This window comes from Symphalangus syndactylus, chromosome 6 (genome assembly GCF_028878055.3).
Source record: "Symphalangus syndactylus isolate Jambi chromosome 6, NHGRI_mSymSyn1-v2.1_pri, whole genome shotgun sequence".
Taxonomy (NCBI): Eukaryota; Metazoa; Chordata; class Mammalia; order Primates; family Hylobatidae; genus Symphalangus; species Symphalangus syndactylus.
In genome coordinates, this window is record NC_072428.2 from 17,130,942 (window position 1) to 17,150,729 (window position 19,788).

Sequence of the window (19,788 nt, forward strand, 5' to 3'; positions counted from 1 at the left end):
AACAACCTGTTGCCTCACTTTACTCATCTGTAAAAGGACAAAATAATATTTATTTCAGTCATTATGAAGATTAACCAAAAAATATCACTAAAGTACTTTAGATGTGGCTGGAATATTAAAGGGCTCATTACCTAGTGTTATCATTTGCCATTGTATGTTGTTGTGATTTGGGAAGACTTTTGGATGCTTGCTCAGATACATTTTCATTTATCTCAACACCAGGAAGAACTAGCAGCCTGCATCATCATGAGCTGACTCACAAAGTAATTATTATTGAGAAAATTATGGACTATCTAAGGAGAAAACATCAAATACAGGATGTAGGACCATATTTAAGATAAACTATTTCAGATATGGGGTGCTTTTTTTGTTGTGTTTTTATTAACTTTAAGATAAATGTAATATTTTAGAAATGACATTATCCATGGAGAAGGGTTAAAATTTATTGTCATTAATAAGTTCTACAAAAGAACTACTTTAAATAATTTACTAAAATTAAACTTCAATTTTTACTCAGTAAAAGCAACCTAACCTGGAAGATTCAAGACGAATTGTGTCATTCCTGAGTTTACAAGTTTGATTATTGATTTTAATTGAGTCAGTTCAGTGTTTGCTGCTTCCTTTTGACTTTTACTTCTAGACGAAATAAAAGTAGAGGAAGGCAATGCTTGTGTTGTCCATAAACTGGGGAAAGGACATCCTGTATCGCCTGGTGTCTCCTGTTCGTCCTGGAATCCTTTGAGATGTTACTTGGAAGGTTATTACCATTGTTCAGTGTTGTCCTTGACTGATGTCTGCGGTCTAAGCGTCTTCTGCATTTCAGATGCACATATTCTTTATATCAGATATAAACTATATTTAAACACAGCTCCACGACTGGGGTAGAGGTAGGAAATAGGAGTAGAAGTACGCATAGGACACTTTCTCAGAAATCCAGACAGTTTTTAATCTAATCACACGCCTACTATTTATCACTCTAGCAAGCAGCAATCTAAGGTTTTTGAGTTGGAATTAGCTCTGTAACTCTTAACCTATAAATACTGGACACTTTTTTCTTCCTGTAGATTCTACAAAGTCTACTTAAGAGCTCAAAAGCCTGAAATTGAACTCTGTTATTTATCTTTTTCATACTCTGAAACCTAGGCAGAAATCAAATAGTTCCTGCTGCTTAACTAATGATGGGAGATCTTAGAGTTAAAAATAATTGTCAAAATAAGAAGTTTGATCTAAAACAATTACTGCCTACAATATCCATAACTGCAAAATATTAGGCAAAATATAAGTCTAGAAATGAAATATGTAGCTAAATTAAATTAAATGAGATTTTTGATGAAATTTCTAACCATGCAATTGAAGAAAGCAGATCATCAGGTCAATTTCAGACAAAAGGGCAAAAGGCTAACGTCCATGTGCATTGGATGTAATGGGGTCTGCTGGTCATCAGCAGATAGGTTTTTTTGTTTTATTTTGTTTTGTTTTGCCTTTTTACTGTTCTGTTATTCTTGATTGTTTGAAAATACATTTATTACTTTTTTAAGATTTAGGGGAAAAAATTACCTTAATTTAACGAGCCAATAATTAAATTGCACCAACATTGCCATTTATCTGCTTTTTTCCCCCACCCATTTACTACTAAACCTGTAATATTAATTCAAAACTAGATCAACAGAGTCAGCACCATCATTTAATGCAGCTTTCCAGATGGTTTCCAAGGAGTCTCTGGTTTGAATAGTTCTTCTCTTCTCCTCATCCTTTTAGGCCTAAAATTATCATCAGATTGATTATAATACCATCTATGTGATTGTTAGACATTTTGAAAAATATAACTATCCTGATAGTCTTTTCATTTTTCCTCTTAAGGAAAAAGGGGGATAAAATGATCACAGGAAGATTAAGCTTTGTTACTGTATGTGAGGCCTAAAACTAAGGTTCAATATTTTATGTTGCTTTATCATCTGGAGAAATAAGGATGACCTCAAATTGCGTAACCTGAAAATCTCCTCTTCATTCCGTTACTGTAAATGCTAGCCAAACAACCCTTTTTCTCAAATGGAGGAGGTATAGTTCCTGCTCATCCCTGAAAGGGTTCCCTTCCAGCCTGCAAAATTATTCCACTATGACAATCATACCCTCTCATAAAACCAGGGACACCTCAGTCTCTTAATCTTGTTTCCCGCAGCCCACAGTTGCTCATTCTGTTCCCTAGTGCAAGCCTTGTATATGCCTAGCCTGTGGTGTCCTCCTCCTCCTGGCTGTGAAAATGTGTAATCAGTAAACTTCTCTATATTAGTCTGTTTCACGCTGCTGATAAAGGCATACCAGAGAATGGGAAGAAAAAGAGGTTTAATTGGACTTATATTTCCAAATGTCTGGGGAGGCCTCAGAATCATTGCAGGAGGTGAAAGGCACTTCTTACATGGTGGTGGCAAGAAAAAATGAGGAATATGCAAAAGCAGAAACCCCTGATAAAACCATCAGATCTTGTGGGACTTATCGCCCACTACCATGAGAACTATATAGGGGAAACTACCCACATGATTCAAATCATCTCCCACTGGGTACCCCCCCCAACACATGGGAATTATGGGAGTACAATTCAAGATGAGATTTGGGTGGGGACACAGAGTCAAACCACATCGACTTCTGTGAATCTTTATCTGTCCACTGAGGTGTTGTTTGTTTGTCTATCTTCGTAAACCTAGGGCAAGAAGTTCTCACCAACAATATAAATAGAAGGTGATTAAAACAATCACCTTATTCATTTACTCAAAAATCTATTGGTTCAGTGGCTCCAATTGGTCAAGGATTGAGCCAGGATTTTCGCTTATGTTAATATTTAATCATCCTAATGGCCCTCCAGTATTGCTGTTATCTTCATTTTACAAGTAAGGAAACCTTTCTGTGATCCAGAGAGATTAAGCAATTGCTCAGAGTTACAGAGAAAGTAATATTTGAACCCAGGTCTTATTCTAAATCTCACACTATTTTCACCACCTTCCATTATTTTGTTAAAGGTAAATTTATTCTGTATAAATGTACAAGACAACATGCTATGACAATTTTTTTCAGGAAATAGGAAAATATTCTTAAAATGGACAAGCAACTGTTTCCCTAGTATCTAATTTTTCATTGGCAATGCTAAATAAAAAACTCCCTAAATCACATATTAAGATTAATAAAAAAAGTGAAATGAAGCTGGAACAATATTTGAAATGTGTGACATCCATTAGTGTGGTTGTTTTGTGCTAGAAAGGGTACAAAAATGGGTCTAAAACACTGGGACTTCACTTTTGGTCTTGGGCTTCCTTTCACCAAACTTCTTGAGCTTCTCTATAATAGACTTATTTAAGTTGTCCTCATTTATGTTCTTTTAAACATGACTAGTCCCTAGAAAGTCTGAGTGAATGCACCAGAGGATGGATCCTAAAGAGACTTGGGAGTCTCCCTGAGGTTTACAAACTAATTGGTCTAAATGTCCAAATACTTTCTCCTCTATAATTCTTCTGTTATTCATATAAATGCTATGAGCTCATTCTATTCTCTTCTATCAGTTTGAGTATTTTAAATACCTCATATTAATGGATTCATGCAGTATTTGTCCTTCTGTGACTGGTTCACTTCATTTAGCATAGTGTCCTCCAGGTTGATTCCTGTTGTCACAAATGGGAAGATTTTCCTCTTTTATAAGGTTGAATAATATTCCATTGTATTTACATACACCAGGTTTTCTTTCTCCCTTCATATGAGGCTGGGCATTTCAGCTGTTTTCATATCTTGAATATTGTGAATAATGCTCAATGAACATGGGGGCAAATATCTCTTCAAGATCCTGATTCCAATTATTTTAGATTTGTACCCCAAAGTAGTATAGTTGGACCATATGATATTTCTATGTTCAATTATTTGAAGCACCTTCCTACTGTTTTCCATAGTGCCTACACCATTCTATATTCCCCTCAACAGTGTATATCAAGGTTTTGATTTCTCCACACCCTCACTGACACTTATTATCTCTTATCTTCTTGATAATAGTCACCCTAACAGGTAGGAGGTGATATCTCATTGTGGCTTTAATTCACATTTCCCTGATGAATAATGATGTTGAACAGCCTCTCATATATTTGTTGGACATGTGTATGTCTTTTTTTTTGAGACAGAGTTTCACTCTTGTTGCCCAGGCTGCAGTGCAATGGCGTGGTCTCCACTCACTGCAACCTCCACCTCCCAGGTTCAAGTGATTCTCCTGCTTCAGCCTCCAGGGTAGCTGGTTATTACAGGCACCCACCACCATGCCCAGCTAATTTTTGTATTTTTAGTAGAGACAGGGTTTCACCATGTTGGCCAGGCTGGTCTCAAACGCCTCACCTCAGGTGATCCTCCTGCCTCGGCCTCCCAAAGTGCTGGGATTACAGGCATGAGCCACCGTGCCCGGTCTTGTCTGTCTTTTTTAGAGAAATTTCTATTCACATCCTTTGCCCCACTTTTAAAAAGCAGGGTTTCTTCGTTTTACTAGTGTTTGTTGTTTGCTATTAAGTTGTAAGAGTTTATTATATATTTTAAATAATAACCCCTTATCAGATAGATGGTTTGCAAATATGTTTTCCCATTCTGTAGACTGCTTTTTCAATGTATTGATTGTTTGCTCTGCAGGAGCTTTTCAGTTGGGTGTAGTCATACTTGTCTATTTTTGGTTTTGTTGCCTGTGCCTTTGGTGTAAAATCCAAGAAACCATTGCCAAGACCAATGTCAACAAGCTTTCCCACTTATATGAGGTACTTAAAATAGTCAAACTCATAGAGGGAGCGAATAAAATGGTGGTTGCAAGAGCTGGGGAGAGAAGAAAATAGAAAATCGCTACCTAATGGGTATAAAGTTTCAGTTATGCAAGATGAATAAGTTCTAGAAATCTGCTACACAACATCATACCTGTAGCTAGTATGGTGTTGTGTGCTTTAAAATATGATAAGAGGATAGACCTCATGTTAGGTGTTCTAACCACAAAAGCCAAAAATACACACACACATACACACACACAAGAACACAGGGAAATTTCTGGAGGTGATGTATAGGTTTAGTACCTTGATTACGGTGTTGGTAGCACAAATGTAGACATAAGTACAAACTTGTAAAAATGTATACATTAAATATAAGCATTTGTGAACATCGATTCTATTTCAGTAAAGAAATAAAAATATCACAGGAATCTATTTATATCTATCTCCAATACTCTTTCCTCACAAAAAGAATACTAAATGGGGACATGATCTGGGAAGATTCTATTTACACAGACACTTCTAATTAAGGATGTACTTAACACCACAATTCACTTCCTAATTTCAACTTCTCTCATGACTCATGATTGCAGTTATAATGTATTGAGAGTATATGTGATAGACACTTGCTATACATTACTTGCTATATATACATCACTGCATTTCTGCATGTAATTATGTTCTCACAGTAATTATTTCCACTTATCAATGAATTAGTCAATGCTTAGACATATAAAATATATTTATGTCATGTGATTAACAAATGGAAAAAGTCAGGAGTCAAAATCAGGTCCAATTCTGCAGCTTATACTTGACTCATATGGCTGGACAGAATGATTTGGAATCACCACAATTTGCTTTGAAGGCAAAAGCTGCTTGCGAACATATTTTTTGGTAGAGGCAGGTCTTTTCACTGGCTTGTCTGCTGCCTACTTGCTTCCTAAAAATATACTGTTTATTGTTCGTAGCTTCAGAGAAAATCATTTTTCCATAAAATGCCCATTATAGTGTGTCAATGAACATGATAAGAGGCATAATTTACCTTGGGCAAGTACGTAATTAGAAAATTAACCTTTTACTCTTCTCCCATTAATCAGTTATAGAAAATGATAGAAGAATAACACATTAACAACCATGTCCACTGTGCTATTGTGCTTTCAATTTCTAAGTTACTAGATAGAAAGAAAATGCTCGAAGACAAGAGCCCGAATAGGTTAAGGAGAGATGGTGTTTTGCACATATATGGTGACTTACTCCCCATATTTTCCATATTCCTTCAAATATTCTTAATAGTTTCTTTAATTGGAGGCAGCATTTTACTCAAATGAGACAGGAAATTCAGGATTCTATTCTTTACTTTTAAAATAATCCTTACTTTTCAAAAAGCATGACATTTGTATGAGGTTTATGTGTGCTTCCGTGAAAGGGTCAGAAACATGTAAAGTTGAGTGTGCTGTGTCCTGAGAAATAGAGGAACCAGCAGCTCCACTGCCAGATCCTATCCTCCCTCTGCAGATGTGGACTTGCTTTCTTACCTTCAAGAAAAGCTTAATTATCTAAACCACAGAATGTAGAGTCATTCTCATTAAATTGAAAGATTTGAATGCCTCTAACTCTGGAACTCACAGATGAACAGCAGCATTCTCGCTGTGTTTTGAAATCACGGGGTTGATTTTAGGCATGTCATCTGTAATACTTCATTTCTCAGAGACCCTACCATGTGTGAGAAGGTAGAAAAATCTAAGATATATTAAAATTATATGTGCTAGAGGGGGAGGCATTGAATCAGTGGACTTGGCCAAGCATTACTGGCTGACTGGTTTTTAGCACATTACTTAAGTTCTGAGAGCCTTATTTGTTCTCTTTGCAAAATGGAGTTTTTATTTTTCTTGGTTCCTCAAAGAATTTCTAAAAAGAATTGGGGTTAAAAAGTATATGCCAAACATTGTAAGTGTATGAAATATGAAATGTTATTCCTATCTGCTGGTAACTTTAAGTGGATCTATTTTGATTTCTACAGCAAACCCAAGGTAAAGGCAGGATTCTATGTCTTCTTAGTCTCAAATTCTCTGTAAATATAGCTTTCATACTCCAAAAATGTCATATATTTCCTTTGCACAGGGGTCATTCATATATCACCTGTGACCTTGAAACTTTTACCTTTCAACCTCTTGCCTTATCCCCATCCGTGGTGGGCTAGTTAATGCCCCTTAAAAGATGTGTTACCTCATAATGCCCTTAACTTATACATTGCACCCCATATTTAGAAAAGGTCTTTGCAGAAGTGATGAAGAATCTTGAGATGGGGCAATTCTGCATTATCGAGTAGGGCCTCAATGCAATCATAAGGTCCTTGTAAGGGAATCTGATACAGGCAGAAGTAGAGAAGTGGAAGCAGAAGTGGAGAAGCAATGTGACCACATACACAGGGGAGGGAATTATGGGGCCACAAGTCAAAGAATGATATCAGCCACCAGATGCTGGGAAAAGCAGGGATCAGATTCTTCCCTAAAGGATTCAAGGGGCATATGGTACTGTGTATATCTTGATACCTGCACAGTGTAACGATTTTACATTCTGGCCTTTAGAGTGTTAAGAGAATAAATGTGTGATTTATGAAGTCACCAAGTTTGCCATAATTTGTAACAGCAGCCATAGGAAATGAGGACAGTGCCCCTCCCATCAGACCAAAGAAAATTCTAGCCAAAATGCAGAATGACTATGCAGTCTCTTTCCATATACCTAACTTAGTCCTCACCCATCTTCTTTACTGCCCCTTTCCAGCTCTTGAGCACTCATCTTAAGACTTTGCAAAATTCAATATTATCTTCCCAATGAGAAACTGTGGGATGCATTATCTTCTCTCATGAATGCTTCTTTGCTTGCATCCTAAGTCATTTATGACACAAAAGGAACACTTTTAGATGATGAAGATTGTTGGAGTTAAATGAGTTGTAAAATACGAAGTGGAGTCTCCCAAGTGGAATGATTTAGATAAATTTCTCTTTGATGGTTTGAGGATAGATCTGAAAATTTTTTACTGAGATTATTTCATTTTCCTTTCTATAGTGAATTGTTATACATTATGTGTCTTAGCAGATTCTCGTAAGACATGTTGAATGGAAAGATGAAATATTCTATCTATCTATCTCTTCAGATTTTCCTTTCCGCTCCTTTCAACCCATACTCTTGTCTTAAAAACACTTTTCATTGGAAATTTAGTGCCTCTGTTTTTACTGTGAAACAAAACAAAACGACTTTAAACTAAAGAAACTCTTAATGCTATAGCGTTAAGAAAAACAATGAATGAGACTTCTTGAAAGTTGGTATATATATTTTATACATAATATATTATATATAAATTTAGAAATGTGAGCAAACAATATATATGTGTGTGTAGTGAAAAAGGTTATTTTAAATATATATTTATACACACACACACACACACACACGTGTATGTGTGTGCCTGGCTTAAAAACCAGAAATTTATTTTCTTATACTTCTGGAGGCTAGAAGTGTAAGATCAAGGTGTCCATAGGATTGGGGTCTGGTGAGGTCTCTCTCCTTGGCTGAGAGTTGGCTGCCATCTAACTGTGTCATAATATATATTCTTCAATATATTTTAATATAAGTAGGGTAAGAAAAAATAATTTTGTTCACATTTCTAAATTTTTCACTATTGGCTGCAAGATTTTTCTTTTCTATATAGGCCAATATGCTGCTGTTTCTGACACTTTTTAGAATTAACTAACCACAATTGATATGAGTGAATTTACCCAGTTGGCAATGACTTAAAAACTGTAGTGAAAAAGGCTATTTTAAATTGGTGTATATTGAATTAAAGAGCTGTTTGTCAGCGATCGTCAGTGAATGAGAAACATCTGTACATGTCAACTAGGTCACTGAGATATCCCCTAATAAATATCCAGTGTCTAAGAGAGAATATATTTCTTTATGGCTTTAATGTATTGTGTACTAAGTACAAATAAACACTCAGATTTTTATGTCTAAATAACATGAATAGCATTTTTATGTCTAAGACCACAAAATGATTTTTAAAATAATGCTATTATACATAGTGTAAAATAAATTGTTAAAACATCTAATGGGGAAAAAATTATCAATTAAGTGAAAAGGAGAATAATTTATGGCTTTAACTAGAACATTTATACAGATCTCTAGCATACTGGTATATTTCGTTTTCTTTCTTTCTTTTCTTTTTTTTTTTTTTTTTTGAGATGGAGTTGCCCAGGCTGGAGTGCAGTGGCATGATCTCGGCTCACTGCAACCTCTGCCACCGGGGTTCAAGCAATTCTCCTGTGTCAGTAGCTGGGACTGCAGGCACGTGCCACCACACCCAGCTAATTTTTATATATTTTTAGTAAAGATGGGATTTCACCATTTTGGTCAGGCTGGTCTCGAACTCCTGACCTCAGGTGATCCACCCGCCTCAGCCTCCCAAAGTGCTGGGATTATAGGCGTGAGCCACCGCGCCCAACCTGCATACTTGTATATTTCTAATGCTTATCTCTGCAGCCATTTATCTCTTAGGCTTTGCCCCCATTCTTTTATGTATTTACTATATCACTGTGTGTGTTTGTATGTGAGTGTGTGTTTTAATTAGTAAGTATAATGAAGGAGTAAGTTAGAAAATTCTAGACTGGGGATAATATAGGCAAAAATAAGAAAAACAGATGGCCTAGCAAAAAAGTAAAGGAGTTTACACAAAGAAAGACTAAGGTAGTCAATATTAAACAACTATTTCAGTGAATGAAATGAGATATTTTGAAGCATATTTTTGATCTGGGTACTGATGATAAATGTATACTCCTTAAAAAAATACATTAACTAACTGGTATCCCTGAAACTAGTGTACTTTTCTGAACATGTTACAAATTTTAAAATTTCACTTAGAAGTGTGAAATAACATGCCCAAGACATTGCAATGCATGCAATGAAGAAAGAGGGAAAAACTTAAAAATATTCCTATTTTTCGCATATTTTTGAGAATTTCCCCTTTTTAAAGAAAAACATTGTATATTTGATTTAACTCAGCTGCTAATATTGTTCGGTTTGTTAGATATATGTTATTGGTTTGGGTCAGTTACAATTAATTTACCATTCTATGAACAATGAGTTTACATGTCACTATATTCTTTTTTTATTATTATTATACTTTAAGATTTAGGGTACATGTGCACAATGTGCAGGTTTGTTACATATGTATCCATGTGCCATGTTGGTGTGCTGCACCCATTAACTCGTCATTTAGCATTAGGTATATCTCCCAATGCTATCCCTCCCTGCTCCCCCCACCCCACAACAGTCCCTGGAATGTGATGGTCCCCTCCCTGTGTCCATGTGTTCTCATTGTTCAACTCCCACCTATGAGTGAGAACATGAGGTGTTTGGTTTTTTTGTCCTTGTGATAGTTTACTGAGAATGATTATTTCCAGTTTCATCCATGTCCCTACAAAGGACATGAACTCATCATTTTTTATGGCTGCATAGTATTCCATGGTGTATATGTGCCACATTTTCTTAATCCAGTCTATCATTGTTGGACATTTGGGTTGGTTCCAAGTCAAGTCTTTGCTATTGTGAATAGTGCCACAATACACATACGTGTGCATGTGTCTTTATAGCAGCATGATTTATAATCCTTTGGGTATATACGCAGTAATGGGATGGCTGGGTCAAATGGTATTTCTAGTTCTAGATCCCTAAGGAATCGCCACACTGACTTCCACACTGGTTGAACTACTTTACAGTCCCACCAAAGTGTAAAAGTGTTCCTATTTCTCCACATCCTCTCCAGCACCTGTTGTTTCCTGAGTTTTTAATGATCGCCATTCTAACTGGTGTGAGATGGTATCTCATTGTGGTTTTGATTTGCATTTCTCTCATGGCCAGTGATACGAACATTTTTTCATGTGTTTTTTGGCTGCATAAATGTCTTCTTTTGAGAAGTGTCTGTTCATGTCCTTTGCCCACTTTTTGATGGGGTTGTTTGTTTTTTTCTTGTAAATTTGTTTGAGTTCATTGTAGATTCTGGATATTAGCCCTTTGTCAGATGAGTAGATTGCAAAAATTTTCTCCCGTTCTGTAGGTTGCCTGTTCACTCTGATGGTAGTTTCTTTTGCTGTGCAGAAGCTCTTTAGTTTCATTAGATCCCATTTGTCAATTTTGGCTTTTGTTGCCATTGCTTTTGGTGTTTTAGACATGAAGTCCCTGCCCATGTCCTGAATTGTAATGCCTAGGTTTTCTTCTAGGATTTTTATGGTTTTAGGTCTAACATTTAAGTCCTTAATCCATCTTGAATTAATTTTTGTATAAGGTGTAAGGAAGGGATCCAGTTTCAGCTTTCTACATATGGCTAGCCGGTTTTCCCAGCACCATTTATTAAATAGGGAATCCTTTGCCCATTGCTTGTTTTTGTCAAGTTTGTCAAAGATCAGATAGTTGTAGATATGTGGCGTTATTTCTGGGGGCTCTGTTCTGTTCCATTGATCTATATCTCTGTTTTGGTACCAGTACCATGCTGTTTTGATTACTGTAGCTTTGTAGTATACTTTGAAGTCAGGTAGCATGATGCCTCCAGCTTTGTTATTTCGGCTTAGGATTGACTTGGCAATGCGGGCTCTTTTTTGGTTCCATATGAACTTTAAAGTAGTTTTTTCCAATTCTGTGAAGAAAGTCATTGGTAGCTTGATGGGGATGGCATTGAATCTATAAATTACCTTGGGCAGTATGGCCATTTTCACGATATTGATTCTTCCAACCCATGACATGGAATGTTCTTCCATTTGTTTGTATCTTCTTTTATTTCATTGAGCAGTGGTTTGAATAGACCAATAACAGGCTCTGAAATTGTGGCAATAATCAATAGCTTACCAACCAAAAAGAGTCCAGGACCAGATGGATTCACAGCTGAATTCTACCACAGGTACAAGGAGGAACTGGTACCATTCCTTCTGAAACTATTCCAATCAATACTGAAACTATTCCAATCAATAGAAAAAGAGGGAATCCTCCCTAACTGATTTTATGAGGCCGGCATCATCCTGATACCAAAGCCGGGCAGAGACACAACCAAAACAGAGAATTTTAGACCAATATCCTTGATGAACATTGATGCAAAAATCCTCAATAAAATACTGGCACACCGAATCCAGCAGCACATCAAAAAGCTTATCCACCATGATCAAGTGGGCTTCATCCCTGGGATGCAAGTCTTGTTCAACATACGCAAATCAATAAATGTAATCCAGCATATAAACAGAACCAATGACAAAAACCACATGATTATCTCAATAGATGCAGAAAAGGCCTTTGACAAAATTCAACAACCCTTCATGCTAAAAACTCTCAATAAATTAGGTGTTGATGGGACGTATCTCAAAATAATAAGAACTATCTGTGACAAACCCACAGCCAATATCATACTGAAGGGGCAAAAACTGGAAGCATTCCCTTTGAAAACTGGCACAAGACAGGGATGCCCTCTCTCACCACTCCTATTCAACATAGTGTTGGAAGTTCTGGCCAGGGCAATTAGGCAGGAGAAGGAAATAAAGGGTATTCAAATAGGAAAAGAGGAAGTCAAATTGTCCCTGTTTGCAGATGACATGATTGTATATCTAGAAAACCCCACTTTCTCAGCCCAAAATCTCCTTAAGCTGATAAGCAACTTCAGCAAAGTCTCAGGATAGAAAATCAATGTGCAAAAATCACAAGCATTGTTATACACCAATAACAGACAAACAGAGAGCCAAATCATGAGTGAACTCCCATTCAAAATTTCTTCAAAGAGAATAAAATACCTAGGAATCCAACTTACAAGGGACGTGAAGGACCTCTTCAAGGAGAACATGTCACTATATTCATATTTTTTAATTTTGAATATTAAAGTTTAAAAGTTTGAATTGCCAAGAGTTAATTTCAAAAGCACCTTTCAATTAATTAGGTTGGCAACACGAGATGCATTTTATACTTTCCTTATATAGAAAGTTTGGAACAACAAAGGCATTCCATTATTTTCCTGGCATTAAGTAACTTTAAGTAAAGCCAGGGTCTTGTATTAAAATTAAAAAAAAAAAGAAAAGGATTGAGGGCTTAGGGTAAGGTTTCCAAAGAACAGTTTCCAGAAAAAAAGTTGAGAAATTTTCTATTGAGAATAAGAAATATTTTATTAGTGTTGGTATAGACTTGCATTCACATTTCCACTTGATTTTACATATTTAAAAATGTGAACACTTCCCTAAATAACCGAGGTCAAATTATAAAGTATATATTCTGCTTAATGTTCACAATCTTGAGAGTGAACATTTTATATGGAAATTTGGAGAGTTAGGAGTTTCTAGTCCTGCAGAGAGTTAAGGCAAAGAATATTCAAAGACACAGAAATATTCAAAGGTATAGTAAGATTTTTCAAGATCTTTTTCTTAAGAAAAAAATTTCAGTATTGCACCTGATGTCTTAGTGCTAGCTGTCAGTCATCTTGACAAATGGACATATTTAAGGTCAAATATTGAAAATGGAATGTGGGAGAGGGTGGATAACTTATGTCTTGGATGAAAGTGGAAAAAAATATATGGAAGAATGTGAGTATGCTTAGAAAAAAATAGATGAAAGCACTTCCATGAACAGGTTAGTATAATAATAATCATTGGAGAGCTGCAAGTGCATAATGGGAAGGATGTGGAGAAAATGAGAACATCCTCATTTTTGGAGAAATGTTGGTGGACAAATTAGAAAAAAATACACACCTAAATTGGGGCTCTGGCATTTGCAGTTTTCTTCCTTTGGGAAGAATTCAGGTTCATATCAGCTTTTGTATTACTGTAAAAGAAAATAATAAATCAGTTGGCGCCACAGATATTGGTTCAGAAGTTTCTAGACTTACTGGGTATACAGATTTCCCTCTCATTCAGGGGTTGTTAATTTTACCTGGTAATTTACATGAAAAAATATTGTAGCACCTCTCAAACTTATTTTATTTCAATAGTTTTGGGGGAACAGGAGGTTTTTGGTTACATGAATACGTTCCTTATGGTGATTCCTGAATTTGGTGCACCCATCACCTGAGCAGTGTTCACTGTAACCAATGTGTAGTCTTTTATCCCTAACCCCACTCCTACCCTTCCTCCTGGTTCCCTAAAATCCATTATATCATTCTCATGCCTTTGCATCCTTATAGCTCCCACTTATAAATGAGAACATGCAATGTTTGATTTTCCATTCCTGAGTTACTTCACTTAGAATACTGGTCTCCAACTCCATCCAGGTTGCTTCAAACGCCATTATTTCAATCCTTTTTATGGCTGAGTTGTATTCCATGGTGGATATATATATACACATACATACACACACACACACACACACACACATATATATATGATATATATACACACGTGTGTATGATATATATGATATATATCCATTATATACCATATATATATAAAACATTTTCTTTATCCGCCCATTGGTCAATGGGCATTTAGGTTAGTTCCATATTTTTGCAATTTTGAATTGTGCTGCTATAAATATGCATGTGGAAGTATCCTTTTTATATAATGACTTCTTTTCCTTTGGGTAGATACCCAGTATTTGGATTGCTTGATTGAATAGTAGTTCTACTTTCAGTTCTTTAAGGAATCTCCATACTGTTTTCCATAGTGGTTGTGCTAGTTTACATTGCCAACAGTAGTAAAAAAGTGTTCCCTTTTCACTACACCCACACCAGCATCTATTTTTTTTTGATATTTTAGTCATAGCCATTCTTAGAGAAGGTGGTATCTCATTGAGGTTTTAATTTGCATTTCCCCAGTCATTAGTGATTTTGATCATTATTCATGTTTGTTTGTTGGGCATTTGTATATCTTCTTTCAAGGACTGTCTATTCATGTCCTTTGCCCATTTTTATATGGGGTTATTGTTTTCTTCTTATTTGTTTGAGTTGCTTGAAGATTCTGATAGTAGTCTTTTGTCAGATGCTTAGTTTGTGACTATTTTCTCTCACTCTGTGGGTTGTCTGTTTACTCTTCTAATTATTATTATTATTTTTCCTATGCAGAAGCTTTTTTTTTTGCTTCCCTTTTAAAACATAAATTCCAATTTCATATCATCTTTCTCAAGTACAAAATTCCACAGATCATGAGGGCTTAGGCCAATGCCACCAGTCTCTTTGCTAAAGCATAGCAAGAGTGACCTTTGCTCCATTTCCCAATAAGTTCTCCATCTCCATCTGAGTCTACCTCAGCCTGGACTTCATTGTTCATATTATTATCAATATTTTGGTCAAAACCATTCAAAAAGTCTATAGGAATTTCCAAACTTTCTTACATCTTCCTGTCTTCTTCTGAGCCCTCCAAACTGTTCCAACTTCTATCTGATACCTAGTTCCAAAGTTGCATCCACATTTTTAGATTGTCTTTATAGCAGTGCCCCACTCTCTACAGCACAACTTTCTTGTATTAGTTTTGTTTTCTTACTGCTATAAAGAAATACCCTAGACTGGGTAATTTATAGACGAAAGATGTTTAATTGGCTCACAGTTCTGCATAAATGAGGAAGCCTCAGGAAACTTGCAATCATGGCAGAAGGCTAAGGGGAAACAAGGTATATCTTACATGGTGGCAGGCGAGATTCAGAGATTGAGAAAGAGTGAGAGAGAGAAAGAGCAAGAAAGCAGGGAAAACTGCCACTTATAAAACCATCAGATCTCATAAGAGCTCATTCACAATCATGAGAACAGTATGGGGGAAACTGCTTCCATGATCCAATCACCTCCCACCAGGTTCCTGCCTCAATACATGGGGATTACAGTTTAAGATGAGATTTGGGTGGGGACACAGAGCCAAACCCTATCAGATGGCTTTTATTTCCGTGAGGCCTATCCCTTCTATGCCAATCTTGCTGAGGGCTTTTTTATTAATCATAAAGGGATGCTGGATTTTGTCAAATGCTTTTTCTGTGTCTATTGAGATGATCATATGATTTTTGTCTAACTTATTTTTAATCATAGGCCTTTACTCAATAAGATTAATTGTGTCAGAACTAGCTCAGACACTATGATAGTGAATGAAAGTAGACAGTCTCAAAGCACATGGCGAATGATTTAACTAGTCTGGGAAGTGAGAACATGGCAGAAGTCACAGTTAAGCAGAGCCTTGAGGAATGATGTGCTACCAAGTAAAACTGTGAGTGCATTTTAGGGGAGGGTGAATAGTGCTCCACACAGAGGCAAAAGCACATGAAAAGGCTGACTAGGTGTATCAGCATATTAGTGCATTAGAAAAAGAGTGATACATTTGGGAGAAACTGAAGGAAACCCAGTGGTGCTGGGAAGCAGAAAGCAGGTGGCAGCACCATTTGAAGTAAAGGCAGAGAATCAGAAAATAAAGAATCTTTTATTTTTTCTAAAAAAAAAAAGGCTTTATTCTGAATACAATAGAAAGCCATTGGAGTAAACAGATGATAATATCTGTGTTTTTGAATGTTTACTGGCTGCAATAAGAAAAGTGGGTTGGAAGGTGATTCATGCAAAGCTATTGAGTAGTCCAGATGAGAGATGATGGTGGTATGGCCTGCAATGGGGAAAGTTGGGTGAATAAAATTTAGTACATTCAAGAGGGACTTAGTAAAGTCTTAACACTGTATTACATAACTTGAGTGAGAAAGTGGTTGAATAGCTCATGGCTTTCTGGTTTGTGTATCTGAATATATAACTCAACCATAAAAGAGATGCTGACACTGGAATAATATCACATTTGATATGTAAGCCTATTGGTTAAGTTTGAGGATAATGACATCAACATATCTTTGAAATATCTAAGTAGAGATGAAAAATAAGTGGAGTAGAGGAGAGGTTTTGTTTACCATACACCATAAAATGAATGATATTTAAAGCCAACAATGTATGACATTTCTTACAGCGTGAGAAGAAGAGAGAGCCTAGGCCTGAGCTTTGAGGAATTTTAACAAAAAAAAAAATAGGAGAGAGGAAAAAAACCAGTATTGGTCATTGATTGATTGGTTGCAAACTATGAGTCTTTCTAAAGTAGTTAACAACAATCTTGAATGCTACTGAGAACTCAAAAAGCTAAGGATTGGAAAATGTTTAACTGAATTTAGAGAGGACTCTTTGTATAGATTGAGTCCAGAGAGCTTGGTCTTCTATCTGAAATGGAGATGAGATAACAAAGACAGTGCAGATAATGTTTCACAAAGTTTAGCTGGAAATGGAGAGAGAAGTATAGTAGTGATTGAGCAGAAAGTGGGGCGAAGGGATCCTTTATGAGAAAGGATAAACATTGAGAGAGGTTAAATATGTAAAGAAGCAAGAATAATCAATGCTGTAAAGGTCATGAAGAGGTAGAGAATGGAATCCAAGCAACAGACATGGACCTTAGATAGGAAAAGATAACCTACCGAAATAAACTAGGAAATTGGAGGAGTCAAGATTTTTAAAGGAGTCGTAAAAGTCTGAAATACTTGTGGAATGTGATAGAGCAAACAGATCAGAGAAACAGATCATTTTTTGGGTCATGTTGAGATTGCATTTGTGCTTGGTAATCATAAATTTAAAGTGAAACCAATCTGTACTTCTGTGTGACCTTTTCTAATAGGGCACAGTTATCTTAGTTCTGAATGTAATAGATGGGAAATGCAATAGACAGATGTATCTAGTTTGAGAGTTTTGCTGGATATGAAAAATAAAAAGAGAAGCAGGTGTGATAAACTATGTTACTGACAATTATAAAATTGAAATTATGGACCGTGGACTTTCTTTTGAATAAGGAGTAAAATAATGTTGTCTCAAATAGGTGCAGCTGTTTCTACCTTTGTGCAAGTAAGGTTTGCAAAGACATACAAACTATGGTCAAATAAGTACAAAATCTCCCAACAAAAAGAGAAGTAAAGAAAGAATACCGAGACTGTATCTACCATTGTGTTTACCTGAAAGATCTACACTGAGCTATCTTGAGGTTGCAGTGGGTAAGTAGGCTTACTTTTTCTGTTACTCTCCTAATTTACTCTGTCATCATTTTTTCAGTTGGTTGTTTATAAGAGCTCACAGAGCCCTCAATTTGTCTGAGTTATTTCTGTCAGACATTTGTAGCAACACCTTTATAAGCATTAAACTGAAAAATAATAAAACCATGGAAATATATTAAAACCATGGAAATTATATGTTTTAATCCTCTCATTTTAAAGATGATGTATTGAAACCCAAACAGATGATGTGTCAAATAAGAACATAGAATGATTAAGAAAGCTATAACTTAAGCTCAAATACCTTGAACCTTAACATGGGCAATCATTCATAGCCTTAATTGTCCCTGACATAATGTGTTGCAGATTCATATGTTGGTATGGCAGAAGATGAGCCAGACAAAGCATATCTAAATAAATTAATATTTAATATTACTTTAGGGGCTGTTACACCTTGAGGTACAGTGTAGTTGTTTTATAAAATTGTGGCATTCTAAATATTCTTCAAATTTTTCTACCAAAAAGACTATACTCTCACTACTTTTAAGAATATTGCTAAATGCTATATAATTTAACTGTTTGTCCCTTTTGAAATTCATGTTAAAACTTAATCCCCATTTTAATAGTATCAAGAGGGTGGGAAATCTGACTACAGTATTTAAAGGTGGGAACTTTGGGAGGTAATTAGAATTAAATAAGTTTGTTAGAATTAAATAAGTTTGTGAGGGTGGGACATTAGTAGCTTTGTAAGAGGAGAATAAGACCCTGAACTATCACACTAAGCCCCCTAACCATGTGATGCCCTATACTGCCTTGAGATTCTGAAGAGATGCCTTACTAGCCTGCCTTGAGATTCTGAAGAGATGCCTTACTAGCAAAAGGTCCTTCACAAAGCATAACCCCTATACCTTATATTTTCCAGCCTTCAGAACTGTAATAAATAAGTTTCTTTACTTTAAATATTACCCAGTCCTAGGTATTTAGTTATAGCAACAGAAAACAGCATGTGACACAAACAGACAAAATATTTCACATAATTTTAGGGAACCATTTGTGAGATATTAAAAAGTCTTACATAAGGCATTACCAAGAATGATATCCTGAAATTTGGCAAATGAAACATATTAAACAAACATGACTACAGGGCACATTTCAAAATGATAATAAAGTTATCTTGGTACATTTAGATCACATTTAGATCTCATCTGAAAAGACAGAAAGAAGAAATATTAAATAAAAATACATACACAAAGTTTTATAACCATTATTCCTGGTATTTCATTGCTCCTGAAAGATACTAGTCAAATTTTAGTACTTTCAGTAAATAAGCAAGCAAAGAAATAAATAAAATCTAAAGAAAGAAAGAAATTGTGGATAGTAGATCAATGCTTTGTTTAAACCCATACTTTTTCAAATATACACTATGATGATTGATGTATAGGCACAATGACAGTTCCACCAAGGAGGAAAAATGCACCTTGAATTCGGTAAAGAAAAACACTTTTAGCAGAATGCTTATGTTCATTAAAACAAAATTAATAATAAGTTTTTACTTTCCATAGGACTTATAAACAAAAGATGGTGAAAAAGGGAAATTAATTAATAGGTATAAAGGTAAACTTGATGGCATTTTTGGCCATAAGCAGTTGTGAGTATTGATTCTTAAGAGATGTAAACATTAATTGACAAAATTAAGAGGAATGTCGAGGAAGACAATAAAAAATGCACTTCTCACTGTTATAGAGTATTTTGGAATGCCATTTACTCTTCTTTCTTCTTATTCTGTATAATTTATTGTGTTTTGTTTGAGTTTTGGTCTAACATTTACCTAAATTTGAACTATCTTCTCATTGTAGAGAAAATAGTTCTAAGATTAAAATCTCATAAGCATGAGATTAAAGAGTACCTTCCAAAGGGTGGACAAAAGGTGTAAGGAGGAGTGCCTTTTAAAAAAAGATACTTTAAATGGCAGTAAACTCCAACTCTATTTAATAATTTTTTCTTAGACAAATTCAACATA